The sequence below is a fragment of the Balaenoptera musculus genome, chromosome 1, assembly GCF_009873245.2.
Source record: "Balaenoptera musculus isolate JJ_BM4_2016_0621 chromosome 1, mBalMus1.pri.v3, whole genome shotgun sequence".
NCBI classification, from domain to species: Eukaryota; Metazoa; Chordata; class Mammalia; order Artiodactyla; family Balaenopteridae; genus Balaenoptera; species Balaenoptera musculus.
The window spans coordinates 108,306,231-108,320,487 of NC_045785.1; the positions used below are offsets into that span (position 1 = coordinate 108,306,231).

At 39.8% G+C, this 14,257-nt stretch overlaps 1 protein-coding gene across 1 annotated transcript in view; it reads right to left on the bottom strand.

The window, feature by feature from the left end:
* The window catches only part of OTUD7B (OTU deubiquitinase 7B), a 56,538-nt gene extending 42,679 nt beyond the window's left edge, over positions 1–13,859 (bottom strand). The window contains exon 1 of the mRNA XM_036844355.1: positions 13,576–13,859. The gene's annotated coding sequence lies outside the window, so the exon portion shown is untranslated. The remainder of the gene's footprint in view (positions 1–13,575) is intronic.
* Between the last annotated feature and the right edge of the window lie 398 nt (positions 13,860–14,257).

The following is a 14,257-nucleotide window of genomic DNA, read 5'->3' on the forward strand; positions in this document are numbered from 1 at the left end:
TTGGGCAAGTTATTTAACTTCTCTGTGCCTTAGCAGGGACCTCATCTGATATTCATTGTGATATCCCTCAGCACCTTAAACAGCGCCTAAATATTCTGGTGAATTAATATTTTATTAACATAGTAATAAATACTTTGGATGAATTACCTGCAAGCAGGTATAAGAGTATCTACCTAACTTACGGAATTGTTATCAGTATTAAATGAGGTGATTATATAAAACACTTAGTATAACTCAGGGTAGGGTCTTCATCATTAAATAGCCAAGTTTTCTTCCCTTTATTCCCCAGGCAGGTCAAAAGTTATAAAAGAAGAGTCATGGCAAGGATTAAAATGGGATAAGAATTGTAGAAGCCAAACATTGGAATATGTTGACTACAAGGGAGCTAACATAAAATCCAGGAATATTTAATCTTGGCTGATGAAATTACATAACAGTGTCAGACCCTTATAGTAGATACATAGTGTTAGCTGATCCAGAAAATGCTATTTTGCATCTGCAGGTATCTGTTACCAGACAGATAAAAGCCTGGTAGAAAGGAAAAGAAAAGGAAAGGAAAGGAAAGGAAAAAAAGGGAGTAAGAAGGAGTCACATCTTAAATATACCTGACTACATATTTAAAAACAAAACATAAAGGATTCTTCAGAAGGCCATTCAATTCTCTAAAAACACACCATTAGCAAAAATACCCTATTGATTCACAGTATTTACTGCCCTTTTTAGGTAATAAGATCTGTGTAAGGAAACTGTTCATAACTGCTGACAGGGTAAATAAGCCTGAAAGATTTGGGTCCAAAACTCTCCTCCAAAAAGACTAATGTGGCCTTTGAGGCTACTTCACCTATAGTCTGTAACCAAAGCAACCTATCTACATGCAGGGGGAAGGACTATTTTATCTTGAAAATTGGGGGTCAGGGAATATATGCAATTAAATCCAAAATCTGAAAGAATCTTTTTCCTTGACTGTGAAGAAGTGAAACTCAGAAGAAGATAGCTCTAAGAAACCTAGATCACTGTTACATTAAGTATACACATTTAGTGCCTAAATATAAGGAAAATCTATGCAGAACTGAAACAGCTTGTGGTTAAACCTCATCATAATGTGGTCTTCAACTTCCCATTTCACTTCCAGGCATTTGCTCTGTGTTTTTAACCACCTGACCGACCTCCTCTTAAGCCGTATGATATAATAGAAAGAGCACTGAACAACAGTCAAAAGAATGGGCTCTACACCAAGTTCCACTACTTACGAGGCATGCACACCAGCCACTTAAACTCTCTGTATTCAGTATTTGAGTGTTGGGCTAGACTCAGTGCTTGCTTCCACCAGGGTATCCCTTTGGAGAGTAGACCAGAAACCAACCAAACCCAGCTCCCCTACTGCTATAACCCAGAATAAAAACATGAGCATTGTTCTTATCTATCCCTTTCCCATAAAAGCAGTTACCAAATTCTATTTAGTTTTCTTCAAATCACTTGAATCTCTCCCCTTTCTCCATTCCCATCACCCCTGTAGAGACTCTTTTGTAACAGTCCTCTAACTGCTCTCTCTTTCTCCATTTCACACCACACGGCTGAATCAATTTTCCTCAAATACTATTTATATATACAATTCCCTGCTCAGGAATTTTTCACTGTAAGAATAAACCAAACTCCTCGGCCTGAGATTTAAGGCCCTCTCCAATTTACCTAACTCTCCAACTTTATTAATCTCATTGCTCTCCTAGGTGAAACACTATGTCTACTTGTTCTGCCCCCCAAGCAAGATGGGCTCAGCTCAAAGTTCTCATACTTTGAATGTTTCCCCTCTATAATCACCCAGTCTTCTCTCTTCTCTAAGGCCTAGATTATCCTAAGGGTAAAAATTTTCCCTACCCACTCCCTCTAAACTTCTGTATAACTCTATATAACTGTACCCCTCACTTGACACGTAATGCCCATGACTCTGTGTTACTATTTATCTTTTTATGCAAACATTCAGTCTTCATAACTTATTAAGTTCTTGATGACTTTAACTCTTTCTATACCTGAGGCCTAACTTTTCAGAGGGCAGATATCTAACAAAATGTTTGTTGTTGAGGGTAACTACCTTGAACAAGTCATTTAAATATTCTGGGCCTCATTTTCCTCACCCAGACAATGATGACAATATGTAAATTTCCTTTCCATTCTAAAATGCTATGTGAGATTATACATAATACTACATAGCCTGTATTTCTTTTTTTCTAAATATGTGTGTGTAAATATATAACACTATGTCCTATTTTAACCCAGAATATAAATTCCCAAGGGGCCAAGTCTCCTACTACTTGTTTAGTTTATTTACTGGGTAACACTTCCTTGGCATCTCCTTAGAGCATCTTGTCCAAATTCCAGTACACAGCAGGTGTTCAGTAGAAAGGAAATTATAGTCTCAGCCAGACAGCAAACATCAAGGGAAATCTGCGTAGATGATTTTTTTCAATCTTAATTTCCATAATGAACTAGTATATTACCAAAAATTACAAAGATGATGTGAGAGAGAAGGAACTTAATATTAAAACGAGAGGTCATCTTGTGTCAAACAGCTAGGAATTTATTTTAGGCAACCAAAGAAACTAGGATGCAGCAAATCTTAAGTCTAACTCTCAAATTCTATTTTCAGAATTCTGAGGAGTGTGGGAAGTCTCTATCCCTAGACAGTAAACAGGGACCAAGTATTCTTCATATCAGATAATCTTGTCCTTAGTACTGATGGAAATTTTCAGAAAATGAAGAGTCCAAACACTCAGCCAGGTGAGCTCCTAGTTCAAGGAAGATGAAAGCAAACACTCACAAAGGAACTCATTAGAGCAGCAAAGTTTTTAAATGAGAGCATGCTATCCAAAATATTTTTGTTAGTAGCATTATATTTTCCCATTGTCTTGCCTCCATTCCTCACTTAGGACTATCTTCATGTAAATATCAAGACTTACTCATTCTAAAGCCTCAGAGGAATTCTTTTCTTTTCCTTTGAAGTCAGTTATTAATGATTCAAAAGGCACTAGTAGACCAACTCATTTAAAATGACCTAACTTTTCAAAGAATTATTTTAGAACACAAAGCTGATACTTTCAAAGCTGACGTCTATATATGATGTTTTCCAAGTAGGTATGTGGCCTGGATACAACTTTGATATAGTTTAGGTACAAGGTTTATAAAGAATTCTGAGCCAGGTTTTGAACGATGAGAGGAAACAGAATCTCTTTAAATTTTTATACGTATCCCTTTTTCCCATTTCTGTTCCTCAATCCTATTCTATAATATCTGCTAACTCTCGCTCTCTACTCTGTTTCTTTGCTCTTTCCCCTGACTTCTGCATTCCTCCTCGCTCTTATCCTAAGAACTGTTTGGAGAACCATGGGTAAGAATCTGGTGCCAGCAGCGAGGGCTCTTACCCTCTTCCCTGTTAAGTCTCCAAATATCAATAAAATCAAGGGCCACAAGCAATTTTCTCTTCCCACCACCAGATCTCCCTTATCAAGACTAGAGAAGAGACATGGGGGTGGCAGGAAAGGATAGTGGGGCAGTCATTTACTCAAAGGAACTGTAAGCTCATTAAAGCCAATTCAATCAATTATAGGTAGCTACTGACAGCCTAAGTTTTCATCTCAGCCTTATCTTCCAGGTACTCTGGCCTATAACCTTCACACATTCCCCTACAACCTTCCCAAATATACTAACTGTGCTGAGAAATAAGAACATTTTATCAAAAATTTGAGCTAAAGATAACTACAAAAGATAATCGGTTGTAAATTAAAGTTCAGAAGTGCATTTTAGAATTATAAATAGATTTGGGATTAGCCCTCAAAAAGGTCCATAATAATGTTCTTCAGAACCCCCATAGGAAATCAAGACGTGACATGTTAAGTTTAATCACAGTTTAAGCAATAACTATTAAATATAAGCTTAAGCAATAACCATTTAACATAATAACCATTAAACATAATAACCGTTTAACATAACAACATAAACATAAGTTTAAGCAATAACCATTGGTGATATTTTACTTACTTTACCTCTAAAATTGCAATTTCATTATAGTTCAACTTAACATTTAATTTCTTCCTGGCGGGGGGAGGGAAGGGCTTCCGTGAGGCCTAAACAATGTTATACTGATACTACACATTCCAGAATTAAAAGCTTAAAAATATTTTGCTGAGATACAATCTGGTCTCATCAATAAAAAAGGTGCTGTTAAAAGTATAAGTACATATATATGTACAAATGTGTACATTATTTAGGCTTTCTTTTTTAGAGGCCTAAGAATTCCTGTTTCTCAGCAGTATTTATTAAGTGAACAGATAGGCTGCTTTTTCCCAATGCCAATATAAATCTCCAGTGAAGGTGTCAAGACCTTGATGACAATAGCAGAATTTGATAGCTAGTGAAATGAGTCTGGCCACAGGAGCACATTGCCTCAAATGCCATCAGGATCAATTCCCAGGAGTTTCCTCATTGGGATGATATCACCAATCAATTCCTATTTCATTTCTCAGGGAATGTTTGCTCTCATCTCCTACAGAAAGTTAGTCTTGACTGCTCTCAACTTTTATGTGCATTTCTATATAATTTTCAGTGCTGAATGTTTCTTTATAAGCTTTATTTTTCATCAGGGTCACTATACCGCTCATAATTAAACAGTTCACCAACTCAAAGGACTGTATTTTTTTATTCATTAATTAACCATTTAGTCACTAATAGCGACTAAATGCCTACTATATTTAAGTTACTGTGGCAAGCCCCTGAGGGATACAAAGATAAAAGAAACTACTTATCTGCTTTCAAGGAGCTCACAGTATAGTAGAAGAGCCATGCTAAGGGCACAAATAAACTAAAATACAAGAATATACAACTACCACCAGATCAGTACCAATAAAATGATAGGCAGATTCAGAAGTAGGAAAGATCACAGCCTGCAGGAGAAAAAAAAAATCAGGAAAGTTTTCATGGAAGACAGGGTTTAAACTGGGACTCTGATGGGTAGGATTATTTCATGAGGCAAGTGGGGAGGGCAGTGGAGGAAAAAGGCTTCAAGATTACGTGATTAAATGAACTAGATCTACATGTACACAAATGTGAAAAACAATGTTGAGAGAAAAGGTTGCAAAAATATACATGCAGTATGACTCTATTTATGATTTCAAAATAAAACTATATGTTGTTTGTGTCTATATTACACATTTTTTTAAAAAGTATAGAACATGAAATGGAATGATACATAACAATTCAGGCCAGGATTCATTTCCCAAGAAAGAGGAAGGGGATAAGGATGCAGAGTAGGACTCTGGCTATATCTAATACCTAACAGTTTATATCTTAAAGAGAGTGAGAGATCTAAAACAAATGTGACAAAATGTTAATATCTATTAAATTTGGGTTGTGGGCTCAAAATTGTGTTAGGGTTTTTTCCCCTGAACTTTTCTAAATATTTAAAATATCTTAGTATTCAAAATTTTTAAATTAAGAAAGGGCTGGGTGGAAGAATAGGGGAGTCATTAACACAAAAATAATCAGGAGCAGGTTGGTTCCCCTAAACTTTAAGGGAACAGTTGATAAGCTCAGTTTTAGACTGAAGAGGGTCCTTCAGATCCCCCACATAGTGTGCACAAAAGGCACTTAGAACAGAGTGAGGTGGAGGCTGACATATATGGACAGAAAGGAAGTTTTTATTGCCATCCTAGGTCAGATAACTGAAAGGAGAGAGAACCACCTTCCCACGTAGCTTAAATGCCGTGTAACCAAGTTATCTGCCCCAAAACAAAGCCAAGGAAACTTCCAGTTACATAGGAATTCAGATAAAGACTCACTGTGAGTAGCTATTCTATGCCGCCTCTCTCCCCACCCCTCCCCCAAACACTCATAAACAAAAACGAAATGTACCCTTGCCCACTTGAGAAAGAATTAAGAATTGGCAGCTCTGCTAAAGTGGACAGTATCCAATCCAAGGCCCTTCTCTGGAGATGTTGACAGAGCCCAGAGAAAGGAGTAGAGAAATCATAATTCAGTTAAGTTTCGATGAAGACTTACCAATGGAAGGCATCCATCCTTCCACATCCCCTCATGTCCCAACTTTCCCCAGGGGAATCTAAGGACCTCTAAGATGTCCTCTAACCTGTTCTGTCCTTCTCCAGCAAAAAAGACTAAAACACAAAATCCAAACTCTTACTTCACACTTTAAACCCAAATAATTTACCTTCACAAAAATCCAGTGAAATTAAAAACATGGGGAAGAAAGATTTAGAATCCAAGTATAATGACAAATCTTGTTTTTTAGATATACTTTTTGTCAGTGCCCAATTTATCATAGCTTATTTCTTTTACCAAGGTTTCATTGGTACAATTTAAAACTAAGTTTAAAAGAAAACTTGAAGGCAACTTAGCAGGAGAGAGAAATAATACATCTGCACACACAATAACACAAATACCTTGACATTCTTCTACATCTGAATCACTATCGCTGAAGAATCCTAACATCCTATTCACTCCACTCCAGGGCATCCAACTGCCCCAGGTCAAAGTCCCTATTCTCCATGGTACTCTCAGGACAGATCTTCCTCAGTCAGACCTGGGAAAATACCACTGTTCACTTCGGGCTAGTAAAAAGGACAATGGAGTGAAACGACAGAAGTCCTTCTGTCTTCTAGCTCAATGCAGTGTGGCAGAATGGAACAAACACTGCAACGGGACTTGTGAGGGAATGAGAGAGGTGAGCTAACATTTATTAATCACCTACCACATTACAGCCACTGAAGACTGAATTCCAGACCAAGCTATCACTTCACTACTTCTGTGATCCTAAGTAAATCTCAGGTATTCCATTTGAAAATCAATGAGGGAGACTAAGAAAGCGTAACAGTCCCTCTAGTCCTCTGATTCCATGATTCCACAAACATGATCACTCAACAACAAACGTATTACTGTTAAACATAATAAAGTTATTTTAAAAGTCTTTTGCTTTGTTCCTCTCCAATCCACCCTCTATATACCACTAACAAAATCATCTTTCTAGAACATGAAACTTACTTTATCACCCAATGCTTAAAAACCCTTAAATGGCTTATCATTTAGTGTAGCACAAGATAAAGCTCTCCATGATCAGCCTTACCTACTTCTCCAGCCTCTTCCCTGCCCTCCAACCCTGTCCTCCAGCCATAATAATTACTTAAAAGTTACCTGAAGAAGTCTGACTGTTGCATTCCTTTAAGCTTTTGTTCATGCTGTTTTCTTAGCCTGGAGTGTACTTCTCTCTCTCATCTGTAGGGTATATCCTTAACTCATCTTTCAAGACTCAGCTCAAATATCATCTCCTCTGGGAGGCACTTTCCAACCTCTGAATGTCCAAGGCAGAACTGACCTTTAGGCCCCCACTCTGCCCCCTACATACCTCTATCACAATACCTATCACACTTCATTCCATCTATATACTGACACATCTCTCTCCTCCCACTAGACCCATAACCTCCTTGTAGATTGAGATCTTGTCTGACTCATCTGCTTCCTTAGTGCCTAAGACAGTGCTTACAAGAGACATTCAATGGATATTTGATGGAGTGGGGAGCAGAGGAACGGAAAACATGAAAGGAGACAGAAAAACTCAATTAAGATGGCCTGAAGAGTGGAGAATAGTAGTATTTATCAGTACCACTATCTTTGGCCTTCTGCTCTTTCCCTACACTCTAGTCTTCAGAGAGCTTATTCATTTTCTTGGCTACAGCTACCACATCTATGCTGATGAACTGCAAAACCACACTTTCAAGCATTATTAACCCTCACCTCTCCACCAGCTGTAGGTTCTTCTCTAACAACTGGAACAGCTTTCATTTGGACGTTTCATTGCCACTATAAATCCAAAACATCTCAAACTGAACTCATCATATTTCCCTAAGAAATGAGGAAACCTCCCTAACTTCTTTACCCCAGTCAGTGTCTCAGAAACCCAGGCTTAAAATGCTATCGTTATGTTTGATTGATCACTCTCCATCATCTTCCACATCCAGCCCGCACTGATTTCAATTTTTTCCTTCACAATCTCTTTGTCACTCTTTCCCCTCCTTAACTCACCCTCCACAACTCTAGCTCAGGCCTCATCACTTCACACATCCCAGCTGCTAATCTCCCTTCCCTCCAAGCCAATCTATTTCCCAATATCATCATATTACAATCCTAATAAAAAATTCTCAGTGGTTAGCTATTTTCCATCGTTTAAGATCTAAACTTATAAGCCTGACTTTTAAGACCCTCTACAAACATAGCTCCAGACCATCCTAACCACCTGTGTTTTACTACTATTCACTGCGACTCAGGTCAGTCTCATCACTGCCCCAAGAACATTCCAAGTACATTCCTGCGCCCAGGCTTCTGCTTGATCCCTCTCAGCTCCAAAATTAAATGTTTTTGTTATTTGCTTCATTTTCATTTCTTGTACCTAATACATTTTCTTTTTAAGATCTGGAGTAAGTTACAATTCCTCTGTGACATCACTCATAACTACCTGAGTACTCTTCTCCCAAAATACCTATGGTATGAGGTCTGTATTATGAAAATGATAATACACTTTCACATTTTAAAATTTTCTCTGGCATAAAGAGGCTCAATAGGTATTCATTCCTTCCTATTCCCCTTACTCCCAACTAGGCTGTAAATTCTTCAAGGGCACAAAACTGTCATTTTTCCTAATCCTCCGTACCACTTAGTAGAACTAAATTCACAGCAGGTCACTAAAGATAACAGCTTAGTAGTCTCTCCTATCAAAAACTATTTCTTATAGTATAAGGTATGAGATAATCCTAAAAAACACAGTTAAAAATAATCCTGAACTAAACTGTATAAATTAAGATGCCTGATTTTTCCATCTCTGAATTTTAGCTCAGTAATACTTCAATCTCCTGACTTAAGTGGTAAATAATAATCCTGTGCCCATGACATCACAAGCACATAGTTTGGTAATGATTATGAGAAGGCTGGGGGTAGGCAAGGATGAAGGAAAGCAAGTCAACTGAAAGAACAAGGATGGAAGAACAGCTGTGTGATTTTTTTGTTTACTTCTTAAGTGTGGACTTCTCCCCATTCCTTTTTCTTTTTTTTTTTCTTAAATTGGCCACATTTTCAAACAAGTTTACTTCAGGAGGAAAAATCTAATAGATTTTCAAAGGAGCTAATATCTGAAGACCCTCTACAAAGCCCAAGTATTTCGAAAAAGCCAGCTTAATCTTCAACAATGCAGTATCACGCAGTAGGACTCTTCCAGATATTGTGAGTAAAGACTTATTCAGGCTGCAACATAGGCATCTTCTACCAATAGCTCTTAGGAATAAGGCAGACAGCCTGAGGCCACATTGGACCCACACAGATTTTGAAAAGAAATTGGTCTTCATTAACATACTCAGTATAGCCCAGTCTTAATTACCCTCATATGGACTTCTCATTTTATGGATTTCTGAGGCAAAATCTTTAATTCAAGACTGACGTTTCTTCACCATCAGTATACTTTCCTCACTATCAGGTAATTCAGGCTTAGAAATGCAAATTCATTTCATCAGTATGATCCCCAAAACACTAAAATAAGTCTGGTTTTTAAAAATAATGCATTTTCAAACCAAGAAATTTCTTTCTGAAGTTCTGAATTACCTAAACTAGTGCTCCCTACAATAGCAGAGATAACTGAAAGTTCAATGCACTGGAAACATGACACTGTCCTTACCATAAGCTCTTGAAGAGAATCCAGCCATAGCCTTGAGACTTCCCCACAGGTTGGTACATCAGACAGTCACAAGCAGAACTCAACATGGTGAGTAAGGTGTGTAAATACAAAAATTTCTACAAGGAATCTTATGTCTCCTGGCTGATCTCTTTAGGCCAGGATGGTCCAGAAGAGAAGTACGAGAGTCACAATTTACCAAGAGTCACAATTTACCGGTGCCTGACTCCTTGTCCCTGAGTTCTTGGATCAGAGGGCTCAATACTTCTCATTAAATTCATCCTTTGTTCAAGGACCTACAATGACTCTATTGACCCTTTCATCAACACCCAACAGAGTCTGGCCTCTGAGTCCCCTCCACCCCCTCGCCTGCTCTACCCATGACTTGACCAACCCACATTTTCTCCAGTCACTCTCATTTATTCTCCCCACAAACACAACTTAGTCATTCATACCATCATTGCACACTGTACATTCTATACTTTCTGCCCAGAAGATCTTTTATCTCCTTTTACTCCTAACACAGAACAACTATTTTATTTAGTTGAATGCTCACACCTATTATATAGATAAGGATGGAGAAGTAAATTGCCCTATATAGATAAGGATGGAGAAGTAAATTGCCCAAGGTCACATTAGTAAAAAGTAGAACCACAATTTGAACCAAGATCCATCTAACTCCATAGCCCATGCCTCATTATGACTCTAATCCATAGCCTCCCAAGTCCATTTCAAATTTTACTGACTCAGAAATCTTCCCTAATTTACTTCATTCATACTTTGTTACTTCGAATTTTCTAGTCTCTACATACTTCACTTGTAGCACATTAAACTTGGTTTTGTTTTTATGTTTTTTCTTAAATGTTAAAGCTTATAATAGTCTGCTTTCTCATTTACATACTGCCTTCCCCAACATCACCCTTGTCCCAAGGGCAAGAACACCTGTTTTTACACCTTTTATATCTCCCCAAAGCCTGTCACTGGCACTTGGAAACTGCCTTATCCACAGGAGTGTTCAGTCATTATTCAGCAAGGATTTATTACTTAAAAAAAAATCAACTTCCTTCTTCTATCATATTAAAAAATCAACTAATTTCAGGCATTCATGATAAAACTGTCCTGCATCTACATTCTAGTTACACAGATTTTAATTGTCTGATTTATCAGGGGCTGTTGAGAAGATTCCAGGCTGCCATTCCACAGCTCCTAAGTTTGCATAGGAAAGATACTGCTGAAGTCACACTTCAAAGCATTGTTTCAGGATTTTTCCCTTGATGGGATGAATGTCTGGGGTAAGAAGAACGCATGCTCCCTTATAAAGTCCTCCGCCAGCATACTTAGCATGCTTGAGACATTCAGGAGCTCTAAAACTTTAACAAGTGGCACTTAGTGCCCTCATAACAGTCTGAAAACTTATTTTTAATACTGAGTTATTCCATCATAATTCACTTGGTTACATATATATTGAATCTCAAAATTCCAAACAAAGCCTTCTGAGAACTGAAAACAGTGATGGGCTATTGGGCTGCCCTACACTTATTCCTAGAGTTTATTCACTCCTTCAATCCCCACCCCCAACCCCTGGAATAATATATGTAGTTCAACTAGGGGAAGTTGCTAAATACAGATATGAATTGAATTTGCCAGATATCATCACTAATATTGGCACGAACTAACTCATAAATTAAAACAACTATTGATAGTCAACAGACTCTGGAACAGCATGTGTGATTTTTAAAAATCAGATATTACCCTTCAAATTAAATCATTTTCAATAGGGGTCCCAAAAGAAAGAGATTAACGAAATGAAGCTTCAGGAAAATTTTCACGTTGTTGGTAACATAACTACACAAAGTCCAACTAGTAATTAACAATCATTACTGGTCAGCCTGCCTTATACAAGTCAGTAGACAGCCCTTTCTTTGGCAAAGGTTTACTTTTTTTTTTCACAAAGGAGTCTTTGGCATTAAATGAAAGGGATAAGTCAAAGCAGGCAACAACAACAACAAAAATAGTAATAGTTTGGAAACTATCTTCCTTCCATCTTTCCTTCCTGCTTGAATGCGTACTGTCCAAAGTGGATATCTGTTCAACTCTAAATTATTCATGTTAATGGATGATTATCGGTAGAAAGGTGCTGATAATCCGAAATGGAAAAAATCGAAAAATAATCTATTTCAGTTTTGGAAAATCTTTTCAGCGTATTTATCATCTCAATTATTCCTACCATGAGCTAATTTGTGTATTCATTTGTAATCTCTAAGTACATAGTAACTGGCCACTAACTCAGGGAGGTGCTCTGAGGCATGCTGGGTAGCTAGTGGAAATTAGAACAGACCGGTATTCAGCTTCCAGATGAGCAACATCAATTTCATTTATTTTACAGTTCTGTCCAGCCTTCAAAATATCAATAGACTAGCACAGCAGGTTGGTTACTAACCTTTAAAAGAAAGGCTCGGAAAAACAATGAGGACAAAGAGTATAACTGTTTGCCCATAATGTATTCATTTGTAAATTATGCACAGCAAATGTTTAATTACAAGTCTGATTCTCCCTAGGCACCCAGCATAAGCCCCTGCTGTCTTCTCCATCCCATCAAGAATGCAATCTCATTTATTAGGAAAGAAAGTTTCTGTTTTTTAAAGTTATACAGTATAGAAAATGTTTTTAAAAGATTTAGGACTAGCTATCCTTTTGGACCTGCCTTATCACTACCTCTTCTACTTTGTCCTTTCCCACTTTAGAAATAGGTTGAAAGACAAAGGGATCCAGCGTCCTCTAAGATCTAAATATACAGTATGAGAAGCCAAAGACTGAACAATTACCCGTTTCTGATTTTCTATAAAGTATTTTATACATATATGTACTAAAAGTCAACTAATTTTTGCCTTTGCATTCATGAAAAGAAAACTCCCTGAAGAGCTGGGGAGAATCTCTTACAGAAAATTTCTTTGAACTTAATTTTTATATCTGTATTGTGCCCAGAGAAGCCACCTGGGCTCCAGAGAGACTACCTAGACCGTGGCGGGGGTGGGGCGAGGGGGCAGGGGGTTGAGAAAAAGAGAGAGGAAGAGAGAGAAGGAAAGACGGAGGGGAAGAGAGAGGCGGAGAGAAGAGACTCAGAGCGCTGGTCCTTGTGAGCCGACAAGCTAAAAATACGCCGTCCCAGTAAACAAATCCCGTTCCATCCCGACCGGAGCCACACCGTTAACCTAGTAATTATGAGAAGAGGAGTGAGATCACGCAGCCCCCGGCTTACTCATCATCAGCTTCTAAAGTTTCCATCGGCTCATGGCAACTTTTCTTTTTTCTAAAGTTCATAAGCCTGCCCTAGAATCAATCTCTCTCTCTCACACACACACACACACACACACTTCTTTTTCGCTCCCTTCCTCCATTACTGGACGCACCTCAGTTTGGCTATCGACAGGGGAGAACAGCTTGTTTTCTTTTTACTTTTATATTGAGACTTTAAAATGAACTTTATCCTACAATGAGGGTAGTACCCTGCACTCCTAGCCACCTTAAAACTCCACCATCCCTCCCCGAAAGTCTAGCTGACAAGGGAGGACCGTCCAAACTGCCCAGCACAGCTGAGGAAGGGAGGCCACGAACGGGGAAGGGGGGCTGGGAAGGCGGGACGCAGGTGAAAGGGAGAAGTAACCGGGGAAAGGTTGGGGCCAAGCAAGGAACAGTCAGGGCGAAGAGGGGGTGCCGAGAGGAGATGGCTCAGGGTGAAATATAATCAGAAAGGAGATGGGGGACAGTGGCGATCAGAGGGTCAGAGTTTGGGAGTCTGAAGAGGCGGGAGGGGCGGGAGCAGACGGGGGAGGGTGACAAGGCGGGGGCTCCGTTACCCTCGCGGCTCCCGGGGCAAGGCCCTAGGCCGGGGCGGAGCGCGGGGCCCGGCTGCCTCTCCTCATTCCTCTGCTGTGACCCCGGGGTCCGGCCGGCCCCTCCCCCGTCGACGATGGAGGCGGAGGCGGTGGCAGAGACTGAGACCGCGGCTGTTGTTCCGCACAGGATCAGGAGCTGGAGCCAGACGGGAGTGATCTGGACTGGCCTCCCCCAGTGGCTTTTTGCCTGCTCCACACTCGGTCGCCACTCCGACTCCGGCTGCTGGTTCAGGATCGGTGGTTTTCGGCCGTCCGGCCGGAAACAAGCGCCAGTTTCCGGCCGGAGCGGGTTGGTGGTGACACCCAAGCGGCCCCCGGGCCTCCTCCCGCCCAGCCCCGCCCCGCCCCACCCCGTAGCAGCCCCGCCCTTAGCGCCACTCCCCTAGCTGCGGCCAGATTGGCGCTTGCCCCGCGCGTGACCCTGTGTTTTCCTGGCCCGTGTACCTAAAGCCCCTGTTCTGGAGAGTTCTTGAACCGAAGCTGGAGGGCTACTGGGTGGCCTCTTGAGACTTTGAGGTGTAGTCAGTCGGACACAGCCCTTTGGGAAGAAGCAGAAAGAGGCGGGGTAGTTCTAGAAAGGTGAGAGGGATGAAAATACTTAGAATGAGAAGACTGAAATTCTAGTTACTCTACATGATCATTC